The sequence below is a fragment of the Ovis aries genome, chromosome 1 (assembly GCF_016772045.2).
Source record: "Ovis aries strain OAR_USU_Benz2616 breed Rambouillet chromosome 1, ARS-UI_Ramb_v3.0, whole genome shotgun sequence".
In the NCBI taxonomy this organism is placed as follows: domain Eukaryota; kingdom Metazoa; phylum Chordata; class Mammalia; order Artiodactyla; family Bovidae; genus Ovis; species Ovis aries.
The window spans coordinates 111,900,138-111,917,696 of record NC_056054.1 but is presented as its reverse complement, the minus strand read 5'-3'; the positions used below and the strand labels follow the sequence as shown (position 1 = coordinate 111,917,696).

The following is a 17,559-nucleotide window of genomic DNA, read 5'->3' as shown; positions in this document are numbered from 1 at the left end:
TAAATTTGTGGGTTCTTGCATCAATGTTATTCCAACACTATCATCTTGATATTAGAAAAATTCCATCATGAATATAAACATGATAGGGTGTAGATGAAGCCACAGAAAAAGAGTAAATCATTCAGGGGCCATATGTGAGAAGAGAAAGGATGAAGGATACAATTCTGGGAACTACCAGTAATAAAAATGAAGACAAGAAATAGAATCAGAGAGGTGAAATAAAACAGGAATGGGAATTTTGGATTAGTAGCTGCAAACTGTTACATATAGAATGGATAAGCAATGAGGTCCTACTATCCAGCACAGAGAACTATCCTCAATTATTGTTGTTTAGTTGAGAAGTCATGTCTGACTCTTTAATGACCCTGTGAACTATAGCCTACCAGGTTCTTCTGATCATGGGATTTCTGATGAATACTGGAGTGGATTTCCATTTCCTTCTCCAAGGGATCTTCCCAACCCAGGGACTGAATCTGTGTCTCCTGCATTGGCATATGGTCATTTTTTACCACTGATCCACCAAGGAAACCCAATTATATTCAATATCCTGTGATAAATCCTGGGATACGGTTCTCATTTTACCCCAAATAAAACTTAATTCAAAAAGAATATTAAAAAGAATATCTATCTATTTATAGCTGAATCATTTTTTCTACAGTAGAAATTAACACAACACTGTAAATTAACTATATTTCAATAAAATAAATTTTAAAAAAGGTCTTGTGTATTTGTTTACAATTTTTCCTCAATGATGTATAACAGATTTCTTTTAGATCAATATGTTCTTTTCTATTTCATTCTGTATTATAGCCTCATATTGTCCCACAGCATATTAATACCATGATTTATTCTTTTTTATAATATAAATTTATTTTAACTGGAGGATAATTACTTCATAATTTGTATTGGTTTTGTCATACATCAACATGAATCCACCACAGGTGTGCATGTGTTCCTCATCCTGAACCTCCCTCCCACCTTCCTCCCCATACCATCCCTCTGGGTCATCCCTGTGCACTAGCCCCAAGCATCCTGTATCATGCATCAAACCTGATTTATTCTATTTCTTTATTTCTGTATATATATGAGATGATAGGTGTTCCCTAAATTTGTGTAATAATCATTCATGATATATAAAAGTCAAATTTATGATGTACTCCTTAAACTTACACAATGCTACATGTCAATTTCATTGCTTTATGTCAATGAAACTTGAAAGTAAAAAAGAACACTAAGCCACAATGAGGGCTCCACTCTCATGATCTAAACATCTGCCAAAGACCCCATCTTCTAAGAGATTGTTGTTGTTATTCAGTTGCTCAACCATGTCTGAGTCTTTGTGATCCCATGAACTGCAGTATGCCAGGCTTCCCTGTCCTTCGCTATCTCCCAAAGTATGCTCAAACTCGTGTCCATTGAGTCAATGATGCCATCCAATCATCTCATCTTTTGTCCCACCATTCTCCTGTCCTCAACGTTTCCCAGCATCAGAGTCTTTCCCATGAGTTGGCTCTTCACATCAGGTGGCCAAAGTATTGGAGCTTCAGCTTCAGCATCAGTCCTTCTAATGAGATTCAGGGTTGATTTCCTTTAGGATTGTCTGGTTTGATCTCCTTGCTGTCCAAGCGACTCTCAAGGGTCTTCTCCAACATCACAGTATGAAAGCCTCAATTCTTTGGCACTCAGCCTGCTTTATGGTCCAACTCTCACATCCATACATGACTACTGGAAAACCATAGCCTTGACTATATGGACCTTTTCAGCAAAGCGATTTCTTTACTTTTTAATAAACTGTTTAGGTTTGTCATAGCTTTCCTGCCAAGAAGCAATCATCTAATTTCATGGCTACAGTCACTGTCCATGGTGACTTTAGAGCTCAAAAAAAAAAAAGGGAAATCTACCACTACTTCCACATTTTCCCCTTATATTTGCCATGAATTATTGGGAACAGATGCCATGACTTTGGTTTTTTTAATACTGAATTTTAAGCTGGCTTTTTCACTTTCCTCTTTCAGCCTCATCAAGAGGCTCTTTAGTTCCTCTTCACTTTCTGCCATTAGAGTAGTATCATCTGCATTTCTGAAGTTGTTGATATTTCTCCTGGCAATCTTGATACCAGCTTGTAACTCATCCAGCTCAGCATGTTTCATGATGTGCTCTGCATATAAGTTAAATAAACAGGATAACAACAACAACAACAAAAGCGTTGCCATACTTCTTTCTCAATCTTGAATCAGTTAGTTGTTTCATGTAAGGTTCTAACTCTTCCTCAGAAACCTGTATGCAGGTCAAGAAGGAAGAGTTAGAACCCTACACAAAACAACTGACTGGTTGACCAGTTGTCTCACTGGTTGTTGAGACAGGTGAGATAGTCTGTTATTCCCATCTCTTTAAGAGTTTTCCACAGTTTGTTATGACCCATACAGTCAAAGACTTTAATCAATGAAACAGAAGTAGATACTTTTTCTGAAATTCCTTTGCTTTCTCTATAATTCAGCGAATGTTGGCAATTTGAACTCTGCCTCTTCTAAACCCAGCTTGAACATCTGGGAGTTCTTGGTTCGCATACTGCTGAAACCTAGCTTGAAGGATTTGGGGCATACTCTTACTAGCGTGGGAGGCGAATACAATTGTCTGGGAATTTGAACATTTTTTAGTACTGCCCTGCTGAGGAATTGGCATGATGATTGACCTTTTCCAGTCCTGTTGCCACTGCTGGGTTTTCCAAATTTGCTGACATATTGATGCAGCACTATAATAGCATTATCTTTTAGGATTTTAAATAACTCCACTGGAATTCAACCATCTCAACTAGCTTTATTGGCAGCAGTGCTTCCTAAGGCCCACTTGACTTTACACTCCAGAATGTCTGGCTCTGGGTGAGTGGCCACACCATCATGGTTATCTGGGTCATAAAAATCTTTTTTTGTGTAGTTATTCTTTTCAATCTTGCCCTCTCTTCTTGATCTCTTCTGCTTCTATTAGGTCAGTACTGTTTCTGTCCATATTGTGCCCATCTTTGCATGAAATATTCTTTTGATATCTCCAATCTTCTTGAAGAGAACTCTAGTCTTTCCCTTTTTGTTTTTTTCCTCTATTTCTTTGAATTGTTCATTGAAGAAGGCCTTGTCTCTCCTTGCTATTCTCTGGAACTCTGCATTCAGTTGGGTATATCTTTCCCTTTCTCCCTTTCTTTTCACTTCTCTTCTTTCTTCAGGTATTTGTAACACTTTGCCTTCTTGCACTTCTTTTTCTTTGGAATGATTTTGTTCACTGCCTCCTATACAATATTATGAACTTCTGTCCGTAGTTCTTCAGGCACATGGTTTGCTACATTGAATACCTTGACTCTATTCCTCACCTCTGCTGTATAATCATAGGGGATTTGATTTAGGTTGTCCCTGACTGACCTAGTGGTTTTACCCACTTTCTTTCATTTAAGTGTGAATTTTGCCATAATGAGCTGATGGTCTGAGCCGCAAGATGTTATTTTTGCTGACTGTATGCAGCTTCTCCATTTTTGGCTACAAAGAGTGTAATCAATTCGATTTCAGTATTGACCATTTGGTGATGTCCATGTGTAAAGTCGTCTCTTGTGTTCTTGAAAAAGGGTTTTGCTATGACCAGTGCATTCCCTTGGCAGAATTGGTTAGCCTTTGCCCTGCTTCATTTAATACTCCAAGACTAAACTTCCCAGTTACTCCAGATTGTCTCTTGACTTCCCACTTTTACATTCCAATCCCCTATGGTGAATAGGACATCTTTTTTGGTATTAGTTCTAGGAGGTCTTGTAGGTCTTCATAGAACTGATCAACTTCAGCTTCTTCAGTATTGATAGTTGGATTACTGTGATGTTGAGTGGTTTTCCTTGGAAAAGAACTGAGATCATTCAGTCACTTTTGATGTTGCACACAACTACTGCATTTTGGACTCTTGTTGATTATGAGGGCTACTCCATTTCTTCTATGGGATTCCTGCCCACAGTAGTAGATATAATGCTGTGCTGTTCTTAGTCACTCAGTTGTGTCCAACTCTTTGTGACCCCATGGACTGTAGCCCACCAGGCTTCTCTGTCTGTGAGGATTCTCCAGGCAAAGAATACTGGAGTGGGTTGCCATGCCATCTTCCAGGGGATCTTCCCAAGCCAGGGATCAAACCCAGGTCTCCCACATTGCAGGTGGATTCTTTACTATCTGAGCCACCATGGAATCCCTGATATAATGGTCATCTGAGTTAAATTCACCCATTCCCATCCATTTTAGTTCACTGATTCCTGAGATATTGATGCTTATTCTTGCCGTCTCCTGCTTGACCTTGTCAAATTTACCTTGATTCATGAACCTAACATTCCAGGTTCCCATGCAGTACTGTTCTTTACCGCATCAGATTTTATTTTCATTACCAGACACGTCTACAACTGAGCATCATTTCCACTTTGGCCAAACAGCTTCATTCTTTCTGTTGTTGCTGCTGCTGCTGCTAAGTTGCTTCAGTCGTGTCTGACTCTGTGCAATGCCATAGATGGCAGCCCACCAGGCTCCCCCATCCCTGGAATTCTCCAGGCAAGAACATTGGAGTGGGTTGCCATTTCCTTCTCCAATGCATGAAAGTGATAAGTGAAAGTGAAGTTGCTCAGTCATGTCCGACTCTTAGCGACCCCATGAACTGCAGCCTCCCAGGCTCCTCTGTCCATGGGATTTTCCAGGCAAGGGTACTGGAGTGGGGTGCCATTGCCTTCTCCCATTCTTTCTGTAACTATTAATAATTGTCCTCTGCTCTTCCCCAGTGGCATATTGGACACATTCAGACCGGGGTTGGGGGTGCTCATCTTTTGGTGTTATACATTTTTGCCTTTTTACATAGTTCATGGAGTTCTTGTGGCCAGAATATTGGAGTGGTTTGCCATTCTTGAGTGGATGACATTCATCAGGACTCTCCACTATGACCCTGTCTGTCTTGGGTGGCCCTGCACATCATGGCTCATAGCTTTGTTGAGTTACTCAAGCCCCTTCACTTCAACAAGGCAGTGATCTATGAAGGGGATAATACCAAGGTATTATACAGGTTAAATTTTGATAGATAGCACCAAATTTTCATCCAAAAAGATTGAATCAATTTATACTCCCATGAACAGTGTATTTATCTGGTTTCCTCTAATTTTATCATCACTGGAATCTATCAATTAAATTATTTTTTCCAACTTGAAGGTAATATTTGTTCAATTTGTTTAATTTTCTTTTCTTTAATTTGCTTTTCTCTGATTCCTAGTTTGAATGTGCATTTTTTTATGCTTATTAAACATTTTCTTCTTCTGATACTATAAATTGCCTGTTTATTTACTTTGCAATGGACACATCCCTGTAACAGAGCATTTCATTTCTGCAGCATTTGACATTGTTAACATCCCAGTTCTTTGGATTCTTTTTTAAAAATTTATTCTTAATTGGAGGATAATTGCTTTACAATGTTGTGTTCGTTCTGCCATAAAGCAAAGCTAATCAGCCATGAGTATACATCTGCCCCCTCCCTCTTGAAACTCTTTCCCATACCCCATCCCATTCCACCCCTCTAGGCTGTGTGAGTATGAGGTTGAGCCTCTATGTTATATAGCAGCTTCCCATTAGCTATCTATTTTACATATGTTTCAGTGCTACTCTCTCAATTCATCCCCCCCTCCCCCACTGTGTCCACAAGTCAGTTCTCTATGTCTACATCTCTGTTCCTTCCCTGTAATCAGGTTCATCTGTACCATTTTCCTAGATTCTATATATGCACATACATTTATATACAATATTTTTTCTCTTTCTGACTTACTTCACTCTGTATAATAGCCTCTGGGCTCATCCACCTCACTGTGAGCATGCACGTTAATTTGCCTCAGTCATGTCCAACTCTTTGGACAACCCCGTGGACTGTAGCCCAGCAGTCTCCTCTGTCCATGAGATTCTATAGGAAAGAATACTGAAGTGAGTTGTCATGCCCTCTTCCAGGGGATCTTCCCAACCCAGGGGCTGAACTCACATCTCCTGCAGGCAGATTCTTTATTACTGAACCACCAGGAAAGCCCTGTCCACCTCACTGACTTAAATTCATTTTTAAAATATGACTGAGTAATATTCCATTGTATATATGTACCACAACTTCTTTATCCATTCAACTGTTGACAGACATCTAGGTTGCTTCCATGTTCTGGCTATTGTAAATAGTGCTGCATTGAAGACTGGAGTACATGCATTTTTTCAATTCTGGTTTTCTCAGAGTATATGCCCAGGAGTAGGATTGTTGGCTCATACGATAGTTTTATTCCTAGCCTTTTAACAGGAATCTCCATCCTGTTTTCCAGAGTGTCTGTATCAATTTACATTCTTACCAACAGTGCAAGAGGGATTTCCTTTTTCCACATCCTCTCCGTCATTTATTGTTTTTTAGATATTTTGATGATGTCTATTCTGGCTGGTGTGATGTGATATTTCATTGTAGTTTTGATTTGCATTTCTCCAATAATGAGCAATGTTGAGCATCTTTTTATGTGCTTGTTGGCCAACTGTATGTCTTTGGAGAAATGTCTTGTTAGGTTTCCCATCCATTTTTTGATTGATTGTTTTTCTGGTGTTGAACTTCATGAGCTGCTCATATATTTTGGAGACTAATCCTTTGTCAGTTGATCCTTTTGCAATTATTCTCTCCCATTCTGAGGGCTCTCTGTCTTATTTATGATTTCTTTTATTGTGCAAAAGATTTTAAGTTTAATTAGGTCCCACTTGTTTCCTTTTCATTCCATTACTCTAGGAGGTGGGTCAAAGAGGATCTTGCTGTGATTTGCGTCATAGTGTTCTGCCTATAGTTTCTTCTAAGGGTTTTATAGTTTCTGGCCTTACATTTAGGTCTTTAATCTGTTTGTGGTTTATTTTTGGGCATGGAGTTAGGAAGTGTTCTAATTTCATTCTTTTATAGGTAGTTGTCTAGTTTTCCCATTACCACTTATTGAAGAGGCTGTTTATTCTTCATTGTATATTCTTGCCTTCCATGTAAAAGATAAGGTACACATAGGTATGTGGGTTAATCTCTGGGTTTTCTATTTTGTTCCATTGGAAAATATTTCTGTTTTTGTGCCAGTACCATATTGTCTTGATGACTGTAGCTTTGTAGTTCTGTCTGAAGTCAGGAAGGTTGATTCTTATTGCTTTGATATTCAGTCTTTTGTGTTTCCATACAAATTGTGAAATGTTTTGTTCTAGTTCTGTGATTTGATAGGTATTTGATTCTTTTTGTTGCAGTGCTGAATGGAATGATTCTGTTAATTTCTCGCTCCAGTTTTTGTTGTTAGTGTATAGGAATGAAAGAGATTTCTGTGTATTGATTTTGTATCCTGTGTGTTTACTAAATTCATTGATTAGCTCTAGAACAACAACAACAAAACGCCCCAGAGAATTGCAGAAAGCCAAAGTAGAAGTAGAAATAGATAAAAGAAATAAAAAGTGTGATTTTTAAAAAGGTTCCAAAAGCTTAAATGGCTATAATAATAAAAACAACAACCACAGCAACAGAGAAAAAACAGAGGAGAAAAAATTTAGAATCAACTACAGAATGAATCAGAATAAAGGGATGATAATGAATGCTTTTCCTGGTTCTCAGCTGTCAGTGTCCTTTCCCCTGCTGCGAGCCACAGTCCACCTCCACCTTCCTAGGAGGCCCTCCAGTACTGGAGAGGGCTGCACTCTAGACCTGCTGTGGAATAGCTCAGACTCTGATCTGGCCCTACTCCTGTGTGTTCTTGCCTCCAATGTCCACAGCTGCTAGAGACAGAGCATTTCCTTTTGTGGGAACACTCATTGACCTTTTATATATTCCATAGACATAGAGTCTACATAGCTGGTTATGTGGATTTAATCTGCAGCTTGTATAGCTGGTGGAAAAGTTTTTGATCCTCTTTCTTAATCACTCCACTCCTGGAGCTCAATTGTGATTTTGTCTCCAGCTCTGCATGTGGGTCATCCATAGAAGTTTGCTGCTGAGGTTGCCCTGGATAATTTGGGTCTGCCCCAGTGAGGACTGGCTGTGCAGGGGGCACTGCTGCTTGGATCACACGGACCCCAGCGGCGCCAGGTGTGCAGGGAAGCAGGAGGCCACGGACACAGAAGATATGGCACTGTTAGAGTTCTTTCCTAAACTCTGGCAGCTGGTGCTCAAAGGCCACCCTTGCTGGTCCTTCCCTATCACTCAGCACAGGAGGTGCTCAAAGGGCAACCATGGTCGGGGTCCTTCTCTGTTGCTCCACGTGTCAGTTGCTCAGTGTGCCACCCTCACTGAGGTCTCTCTCTATTGGTCAGCTGTTGGCACTGGCCTGTGGGGAGAGAGAGGCTAGAGTGAGAGCTCGACTCCCCGTAGTAGTGCCCTACCTCCGTGGCCTCCCAGCTTTCCTCCAAGGGCATTCCCCATGTGGATTTCCTTCCTCCCATCCCCTCAGCTGTCTCCCCAAAGTCAACAGCAGTTCTTGCCCTGGTATTGCTCTCCAATCCCCACACTCCAGTCCCAGCCACTATGCATTCCCGTGGATTGCATCCCTGTGTGGTGTACAAAGGGCTGTGGTCCAGATTACCTGTGTGGTTCTCCAACCTTCAGGCTTTCACAGATTAGCTGCTTCACTCTCTGACAGCCTCAAATGTTTCCTTTCTGTCCTAAACAGTTGCCCTGGATATGGGGATCTTACCCTTGCTTCAGCTCCCCTACTATCTGGATGCAGGCCGTCCTGCTCATTCTCCTCCTCTTTTTCCCTTCCTGCCTTCATCCTACCAAGTTTTGTATGAGTCTTTATATTCCTTTCCAGTGGTCAGTGACTCCTGCCAGTGCTCAGCTGGTGCTCTCTGAGGTCTTCTGCATCTGAAGGTATATTCATGATGCATCCTTGGAGAGAGATGTACTCCACATCCACCTACTCCTCTGCCATCTTGTCTTCTCTGAAATCCTTTAAAAACTTTAAATTTGTTTCTCACTCTTCTAAGAAATTGTTGTCAGTCTCCTTCCTATACAAGTCTTTCGATGTCAATGTTGCTAGCATGCTATAAACTGGTTGCCTGTGTGTCCTCTCTACACCTTAGGTCTTTTGTTTAATCTTAATCTTTTAATTGCTAAAGACTTTGACTATGTGGATCACAGCTAACTGTGGAAAATTCTTCAAGAGATGGTGATACCAGACCACCTTACCTGCCTCCTGAGAAACCTGTACGCAGGTCAAGAAGCAATAGTTAGACTCAGACGTGGATCAATGGACTGGTTCAAAATTGGGAAAAGAGTAGGTCAAGACTGTATACTGTCATCCTGCTTATTTAACTTATATGCAGAGTATATCATGTGAAATGCCTGGCTGGATGAAGCACGAGCTGGAATCAAGATTGCTGGGAGAAATACCAATAACCTCAGGTATGCAGATGATACCACCTTAATGGCAGAGAGCAAAGAGGAACTAAAGAGCCTCTTGAAGAAGGTGAAACAGGAGAATGAAAAAGCTGGCTTAAAACTCAACATTAAAAAAAAATAAGATCATGGCATCCGGTCTCATCACTTCATGGGGAAAAAATGGAAACAGTGACAGATTTTATTTTCTTGGGCTCGAAAATCACTGTGGACTGTGACTGCAGCCACGAAATTAGAAGATGTTTGCTCCTTGGAAGAAAAGCTATGACAAACCTAGACAGTGTATTAAGATGCAGAGACATCACTTTGCCTACAAACCTCCACATAGTCAAAGCTATGGTCTTTCCAGTAGTCATGTATGGATGTGAGAGTTGGACCATAAAGCAGGCTGAGTGCCAAAGAATTGACGCTTTCATACTGTGGTGTTGGAGAAGACCCTTGAGAGTCGCTTGGACAGCAAGGAGATCAAACCAGACAATCCTAAGGGAAATCAACCTTGAATCTCATTGGAAGGACTGTTGCTGAAGCTGAAGCTCCGATACTTTGGCCACCTGATGTGAGGAGCCAACTCATGGAAAAGACCCTGATGCTGGGAAACATTGAGGACAGGAGGAGAATGGGGTGACAGAAGATGAGATGATTGGATGGTATCATTGACTCAATGGACATGAGTTTGAGCATACTTTGGGAGTTGTGAAGGACAGGGAAGCCTGGCATACTGCAGTTCATGGGTCACAAAGACTCGGAAACAGCTGAGCGACTGAATAACAACTGTCTCTTAGAAGATGGGGTGTTTGGCAGATGTTTAGATCAGGAGGGTGGAGCCCTCACAGTGGAATTAGTGCTCTTTTTTACCTTCAAGCTTCATTGAGATGTAATTGACATGTAGCATTGTATAAGTTTAAGGAGTACATCATAAATTTGACTTTTATACATCATGAATGATTATTACACAAATTTAGGGAACACCTATCATCTCACATAGGTACAGAAATAAAAAAATAGACAAAATTTTTTTCTATGAGAACTCTTAGGATTTACTCTCTTTGAAACTTTCATATTTAACACACAGCAACATTAATTATATTTATTTATCTTGTTGTACATTACATTCCTAGTACTTATTTATCTTGTAACTGGTAGTTTTTAGCTTTTTAACACCTTCATTCAATTCCCCTCCCCCCAGTTCCAGCCTCTGGTCACCACAAATCTGATATTTTTTTATGAGTTTGTTTGCTTTTGAAGTGCAATTGATCTACAATACTATGTTAGTTTCTGTTCCACAACATAGCAGTTTGGCATTTCTCTAAATTTAAAAATGATTACCACAATCAGTCTGGTTATGATGTCATCATTCAAATATATTAGGTATTTATTATATTCCCCCCATTGTACATAACTATCTATATCTATATACATATGTATATATACATATACATTGGTATACACACACACACACACACACACACACACACACACACACACAGAGGTTCCTGATCTCTTAAGTTCAAATGCATTTTAACAACTCTGCATTTTCATACCCCCAATGCAGTGTTTTTGACTTCATGTTTAATATTCTGGGGCTTCCCTGGTGACTCAGATAGTAGAGAATCAGCCTGCATTTCAGGAGACCCAGGTTGGATCCCTGGGTTGGGAAGATTCCCTGGAGAAGGGAATGGCTACCCACTCCACTATTCTTGCGTGGAGAATTTTATATCTTTTTGTTTTGCTTATCTCTTAATTACTTATTGCAGGTATACACAATTTTAATATCTTCGTCTTTTACCCTCTCTCCTAACTTTACACACAGCTGCTTTACTACCTTTATTGTACATTTGCCTTTATTAATGAGATTTTTTTCCTTTCATGATGTTCACGTTTCTTGTTGTGGCCTTTTTCACTTAGAGAAGTCCCCTTAACATTTCTTATAAAGTTGGTATGGCATGAACTCTTGAGCTTTTGCTTGTCTGTAGCACTTTCGATTTTGCGTCAAATCTGACTGAAAGCCTTGCTGAATAAATTATTCTTGGTTGTGAGTTTTCCTTTTTGTCACTTTACCTATTTTGGGCCACTCTGTTTTGGCCTACAGAGTTTCTGCTGAAAAGTCAGCTGATAGCCTTATGTGAGTTCCCTGGTATGAAGCTTGTTGCTTTTCCCTTGCTGCTTTTAATATTCTCTCTTTAGCTTTTGACATTTTAATTACAGTGCCTCTTGTGTTCCTCTTTGAGCTGATCCTGTCTGGGACTCTCTGGCTTCCTGGACACAGACATCTGTTTCCTTTCTCAGGTTAGGGAAGTTTTCAGCTATTATGACTTTAAATGTGTTCTCTGCCCCTTTCTCTCTCTTCTCCTGAGATCCTTCTAAGGTGAATGCTGGTATGCTTGATGTTATCCTGGAGGTCTCTTAAACTGCCTTCATTTCTTTTTATTCTCTTTTTATCCCGTTCCTTTATACTGATTTTCCTTACTCTGTATTCCACCTTATTGATCTATTCCTCTGTATCATCTAATCTGTTTTTGATTACTTCTAGTGTATTTTTCATTTAAGCTATTGTATTCTTCATCTCTGGTTCTTCTTTATATTTTCTAACCCTGTTAAAAAATTCTAACTTCTCACTCTGTTCATCCAATCTTCTTCTGAGTTCTTTGAACATCTTTATGATTATTAACTTGAACTCTCTATAGGGTACATTGCCTTTCTCTACTTCACTAGTTCTTCTTCTGGAATTTTATCCTTTCCCTTCATTTAGAGGATAACCCTCTGTAGCCTCAATTTACGGTTTTTTATTTCTATTTAATTGGCAGGTTGGTTATGTTTCCTGCTCTTGGAGAAGTGGCTTTACAGGAGCTTTCGTATGCCTCCCGGCAGTATACTCCCTTCTATGAGCTCTATGCTTGAGGATTGCCCCTCCTTGGGCTGGTGTTGGTCCTTCTGTTGTGGCAGGCTGACTACTGTGGGTGATCTAGTAGATGTAGCTGGCCCCCAGTGTAGTTGGTTGGTCCTGCCTTGAGTAGAGGCTGCTGGCCCCTGGTTGGCAGGGCTGTTATGAGGCTGCTGGCTATGGGACCCCAAGTGGTCTTAGGTCTGGTTCTGGTCCACTGTCAGGCAGAGCCTGGTTCTGGCATGGCTGGCTATGAAGCCAAGGGTTCCAAACCTGATGTCAGTCTACTGGAAAGCGGGGCCAGTTCCTCACACAAATATCTGTGGCATCCAGGCTGTCTCAGAACTGCTGTTGGCCCTCTGATGAGTGGGACTGGACCCCAGCACAGCTGGTTGAGGAGTCCACGGTATGTTGGAGCTGGTTTTGGCTTGCTGGTGGGCAAGTCCAAGGCCAGGGGTCCTGGAGCTGGTGTCTATCCACTGGAGGGTGAGAATGGCCCTAGTGTACCCTGATGGTACTAACCTGGTGGCCCAGCCAGGTCCCAGGTCCGTCGACGGCAGTGCCCTGGGGTTCCCAGGGCTAGTGTTGATGGACTGGTGAGTGAGGTCAGGTCTTGGGTCCTCTGGTGGACAATGCCCAATCCTGGGATGGCTGTGGTTTTGGGAAGCCTTAAGGTAGAAGCTCTGCTGGTGGGTGGGGCTGTGTTCCCACTCAGCTTGCGGCTTGGCCCAAGGGACCCCAGTACTGGTGCTGAGAGTCTGGTGTGCTAGGCCACGCCCCAGTGTTAATGAGCTAGAGGAAGGAATACAAATGGTGCTTGCCAGCACAGTGTCCTCATGGTAGGATAAGCTCCACAAAATGGCCATCTCCGGTGTCTCTGTTCCCAGGGTGAGCTGCAGTTGCCTCCTCACTCGTCAGGGGGCTCCCCAAGATTAGCAGGTGGGTCAGATACAGGCTCCTTTCAAATTACTGCCTATTCCCTGAGTCCCAGAGTACATGAAGTTTTGTTTCTAAGAACCTTGTAAGACTGGAATGTCAGCTTACATAGCCTTCTCACTCTCCTGAGAGCAAGCTCCATTGGCTTTCCAAGTCAACTATTCATCTTCCTGGTGCAGGACCTGAGGGCTGGGGAGCCCAGTGTGTGTAGAGCTCAGACCACTTGATCCTTGGGAAGAACCCTTACAATTGTAATAATCCTCCCATTTGTGGGTTACCCACCTGGGGTTATGAGTCTTGACCATAGCACATTTTCACTCTCTACTGTCTCATTGTATCTTTTCTTTATATCTTTATTTGTAGGAGATCTTTTTTGCTAGTCTTCTTTTTTTCCTCATTAATAGTTACACTGTAAATAGTTCTAATTTTGATATACCCATGAGCTCAAAGTCTTCCTACTATGCTATCTTGGCCTCACTGTAGACTAAGACTTTATAAAAAGAGAGTTCTCTCAGAGAGCTCCCTCTTCCCTTCTGCCATGTAACGCCAGTGGACATCTTCCAGTGTGAAGATGCTCATCTCTGCATCAGTAAGTGGATTCTTGCTAGACTCTGAGTCTGTTGGTGCCCTGATCTTATGCTTCCCAGCCTCCTGAACTGTGAGAAGTAAATGTATGTCCTTTAAGCCATACAGCCTATGGTATTTCTGACGTGGTAGCTGGCATGACTAAGACACAGGGGATGCCCCTCTTCAACCCTCAACCCCATTTTCACTTTACATACTCTGAGAGAGATCCTTCTAGCACATGGTCTGACCTCAACCACAATTTATGTGCTGCATAATCATGTTCCTGGTAGGTAGCTCAGATCGCTCTCTTGAGCCCCACATCCAAATATTCAACTCTGTCTTAGGCATCTTAATCTTAACATATCCCACACTGAACTTACCATTTCTCGTGTTCCAGTTTATCCCTTCTCCTATCTTGGGTTGATCACTCAAGCCAGCAACCAGACTCTTTCTTCTCCCTCTCTGTCAACCTGCATATAAAAAATGAAACTGTGCTGAATCTGACTTCTCTTCATCTGCCGCACCCTGCAGCTCAGGCCTTCTTTAATGGTAGATGAATTCTTCCAATACCTTTGGAATACCTCCTTGCTTCTAGTCTCATTCTCCTCTACTTCAGATTTCTTTCCAACCTGTGAATTGAAGTAGGACGCTTCTATGCCCCAAATCCTTTATTTACATCTCCTTGAAAGGCTTCAGGATAAAATCCAAGCTCCTAATCAATGCATGCTAAAACCTTAACACTATAGAGCTGTTTTTCTTTCCTTTTATTTCAGCCTCATTAAAATATCCTCCATTTCCTGAAATAGCCAAGTTCTCTAGTTTCTCAGATATTACCCGTGCTCATCTTGCTTATATAACATACTTTCATCATTCTTAAAAGGAGTTGCACCTATTCACTCATCCCCCAGTAGCCTCCTCTCATAACATAGTTTGTATTTATGTAGTCTTTCTAAGTGACCCCATAGTTTCAAAACCACATTGTAATGCTTTCCTTCTTTGTCTGGTTCCTTCATGAGATTGCAAGCTGCTTAAAAGTAGACAACAGTGTAGCTTTTATTTCTACATCCTCACTTGTAGCTCTAGAAATATCCAATAGATACAGGGAGGAAGGAACACCTGCAGTGTTGTACTGCCCCTACTGGTATCACCAAGAAGTCATCCTGCATCTGCCGCTGCTGCTAAGTCGCTTCAGTCGTGTCTGACTCTGTGTGACCCCAAAGACGGCAGCCCATCATGCTCCTCCATCCCCGGGGTTCTCCAGGCAAGAACACTGGAGTGGGTTGCCATTTCCTTTCACTTTCATCCTGCATGGGTGTGTGCTAAGTCACTTCAGTCGTGTCCCACTCTGTGTGATCCCATGAACTGTAGCCTGCCAGGCTCCTCTGTCCATAGGATTCTCCAGGCAAGAACACTGGAGTTGGGTTTCCATGCTCTCCTACAGGGGATCTTCCCAACCCAGGGATCAAACCCACGTATCTTGTGTCTCCTGCATTGGCAGGTGGGTTCTTTACCACTAGTGCCAACAGAGAGGTCCCACCTTTCATCCTAGGTGGTTGGGAATAGATTTTTCTATTCTCTGCTGGTTCAGATCTCAAATGCTTCAGCAAAACACTGGACAACAGCCCTTTTGCAAAATCCCCAGAGGAGCCAAAGTCCGAGCAAGCCCATGCACAGTTCACTTCTGTCCCTTACCTGGTTCTATCATTTGCCCTACTCCTTCTCATGGCTTCCCCGGGGCATCAGTGGTAAAGAATGCTCCTGCTCGGCTTCTTTCTCATGGTTTGCTTTAAAGTCTTCCTTAGTTAACCTCACTTTGATCTTGTTCATTCCACTTCAGTCTCATCTTTTCTTCTAGTCCAAAGATTGACTGTAGCTCACAGGAAGGGAAGAGCTGAGTGAAGAAGACCGGGCTTGACTGGAGCTGCACATGACCTCAGGCAAATCTGACGCTGAGTTTCAGTTATCAAATACAAGTAGTAATCCCTGTTTTCCTCACCTCACAGGCTCCAATATGATCAGGTAAATAGGGTGTCCTACGCAGTTTCAGGTAGTGAGCTGACTCCATTTCCCCATGCTGATCTTTCGGGGAGGATAACTACTTCCAAGGCAGGAGCTCACAGATTGAGGAGAGCGGTTTTTGTTGGTCATCTCCACGGTGAAAATCAGAAATGTCCCCAGTCTGAAACTGCTACAAATATGGTACATCAGGGACTGTGGCTTTCCTATGGGTCTTCAAAGTGTCCTGGGTGGGTGAATAATTCATTTTGATTCAAGAGGGATGGGCCTGAAACTCTTAGACCCAAGGGTGCAGAATACATTCATTTGAGTCAAATAACCTTTGATAATAGGTTAGTAATACAATATTTGAATATAGGTTAATAATAATAATACTGATGTTCAGTGGGTAGGCCAATGTAAAGGTTTCAATGGTGAACTTACCCATAAGGGAGGAAGAGCTTGGGGGTGGAGGGGGGAGACCAGCACTCAAACTGTGTAGATCTGATTTTCCACATTTTGTGCTCTCAGCCTAAGCCACATTGATCTACTTTCTACTCCTCACATGATTTAGAGTTGGCTCAGGTCCGAAATCCCCTTGGGTGGGTGCTCTGGTTAATCAGGGTGTTTCCTGTCTGGGAAACCAAAAGCAGATATTCACTGTCAGGGGTCTTTAACATTTTCTGAGTACCAATCCCTCGGAAAACCACTAGAATCTATGGATCCTCTCACCAGAAAAGAGAACTAACACACATTCAAACAAAATTGTTTTTTTAATTTAAATTTATTGATTTCAAATTGAAGGATAATTGCTTTACAACATTGTGTTCATTTCTGCCATATATCAACAACACCCCGCTATAGGTATACGTATATTCTAGCCCTCAAGGCCCTCCCTCCCACCTCTCACCCCATCCCACCCCTCTAGGTTGTCATTTGCTCCCTGCGTCACACTAGAAATTTCCACCAACTGTCTAGTTTCACATATGGTGATGGATGTTAAAGGGCTACTCTCTCAATTCGTCCCACCCTCTCCTTCTGCCCCCATATCTGCAAGTCTGTTCTTAGTTTCCTAGTGGTTAATTAAAAAAAAAAAAAACCGATGGGGCTTCCTATTTTTGGTCCCCAGGCCTCATCCATGAGTTGCTGGGTGGAGAGTTCTAACCATAAGCCTTGAATTAAAGGTACCTTTGGGGAAACACAAGCTGGAATCAAGATTGCCAGGAGAAATATCAATACCCTCAGACATGCAGATGACACCACCCTTATGGCAGAAAGTGAAGAGGAGCTAAAAAGCCTCTTGATGAAAGTGACAGAGGAGAGTGAAAAAGTTGGCCTAAAGCTCAACATTCAGAAAATGAAGATCATGGCATCTGGTCCAATCACTTCCTGGGAAATAGATGGGGAAACAGTGGAAACAGTGTCAGACTTTATTTTTGGGGGCTCCAGAATCACTGCAGATGGTGACTTCAGCCATGAAATTAAAAGACGCTTACTCCTTGGAAGAAAAGTTATGACTAACCTAGATAGCATATTCAAAAGGAGAGACATTACTTAGCCGACTAAGGTCCATCTAGTCAAGGCTATGATTTTTTCTGTGGTCATGTATGGATGTGAGAGTTGGACTGTGGAGAAGGCTGAGCACTGAAGAATTGATGCTTTTGAACTGTGGTGTTGGAGAAGACTCCTGAGAGTCCCTTGGACTACAAGGAGATCCAACCAGTCCATTCTGAAGGAGATCAACCCTGGGATTTCTTTGGAAGGAA

At 41.9% G+C, this 17,559-nt stretch overlaps 1 long non-coding RNA gene across 1 annotated transcript; it reads right to left on the bottom strand.

Annotated features, from left to right (window-relative positions):
* Nucleotides 1-611: 611 nt before the first annotated feature.
* On the bottom strand, nucleotides 612-16,646 carry LOC121820685 (uncharacterized). Its single transcript, XR_006061367.2, has 3 exons — nucleotides 15,491-16,646; nucleotides 14,179-14,268; nucleotides 612-8,344 (listed from the first exon to the last, which is right to left on the bottom strand). It is a non-coding gene; the product is annotated as an uncharacterized LOC121820685 (long non-coding RNA).
* Nucleotides 16,647-17,559: the final 913 nt, after the last annotated feature.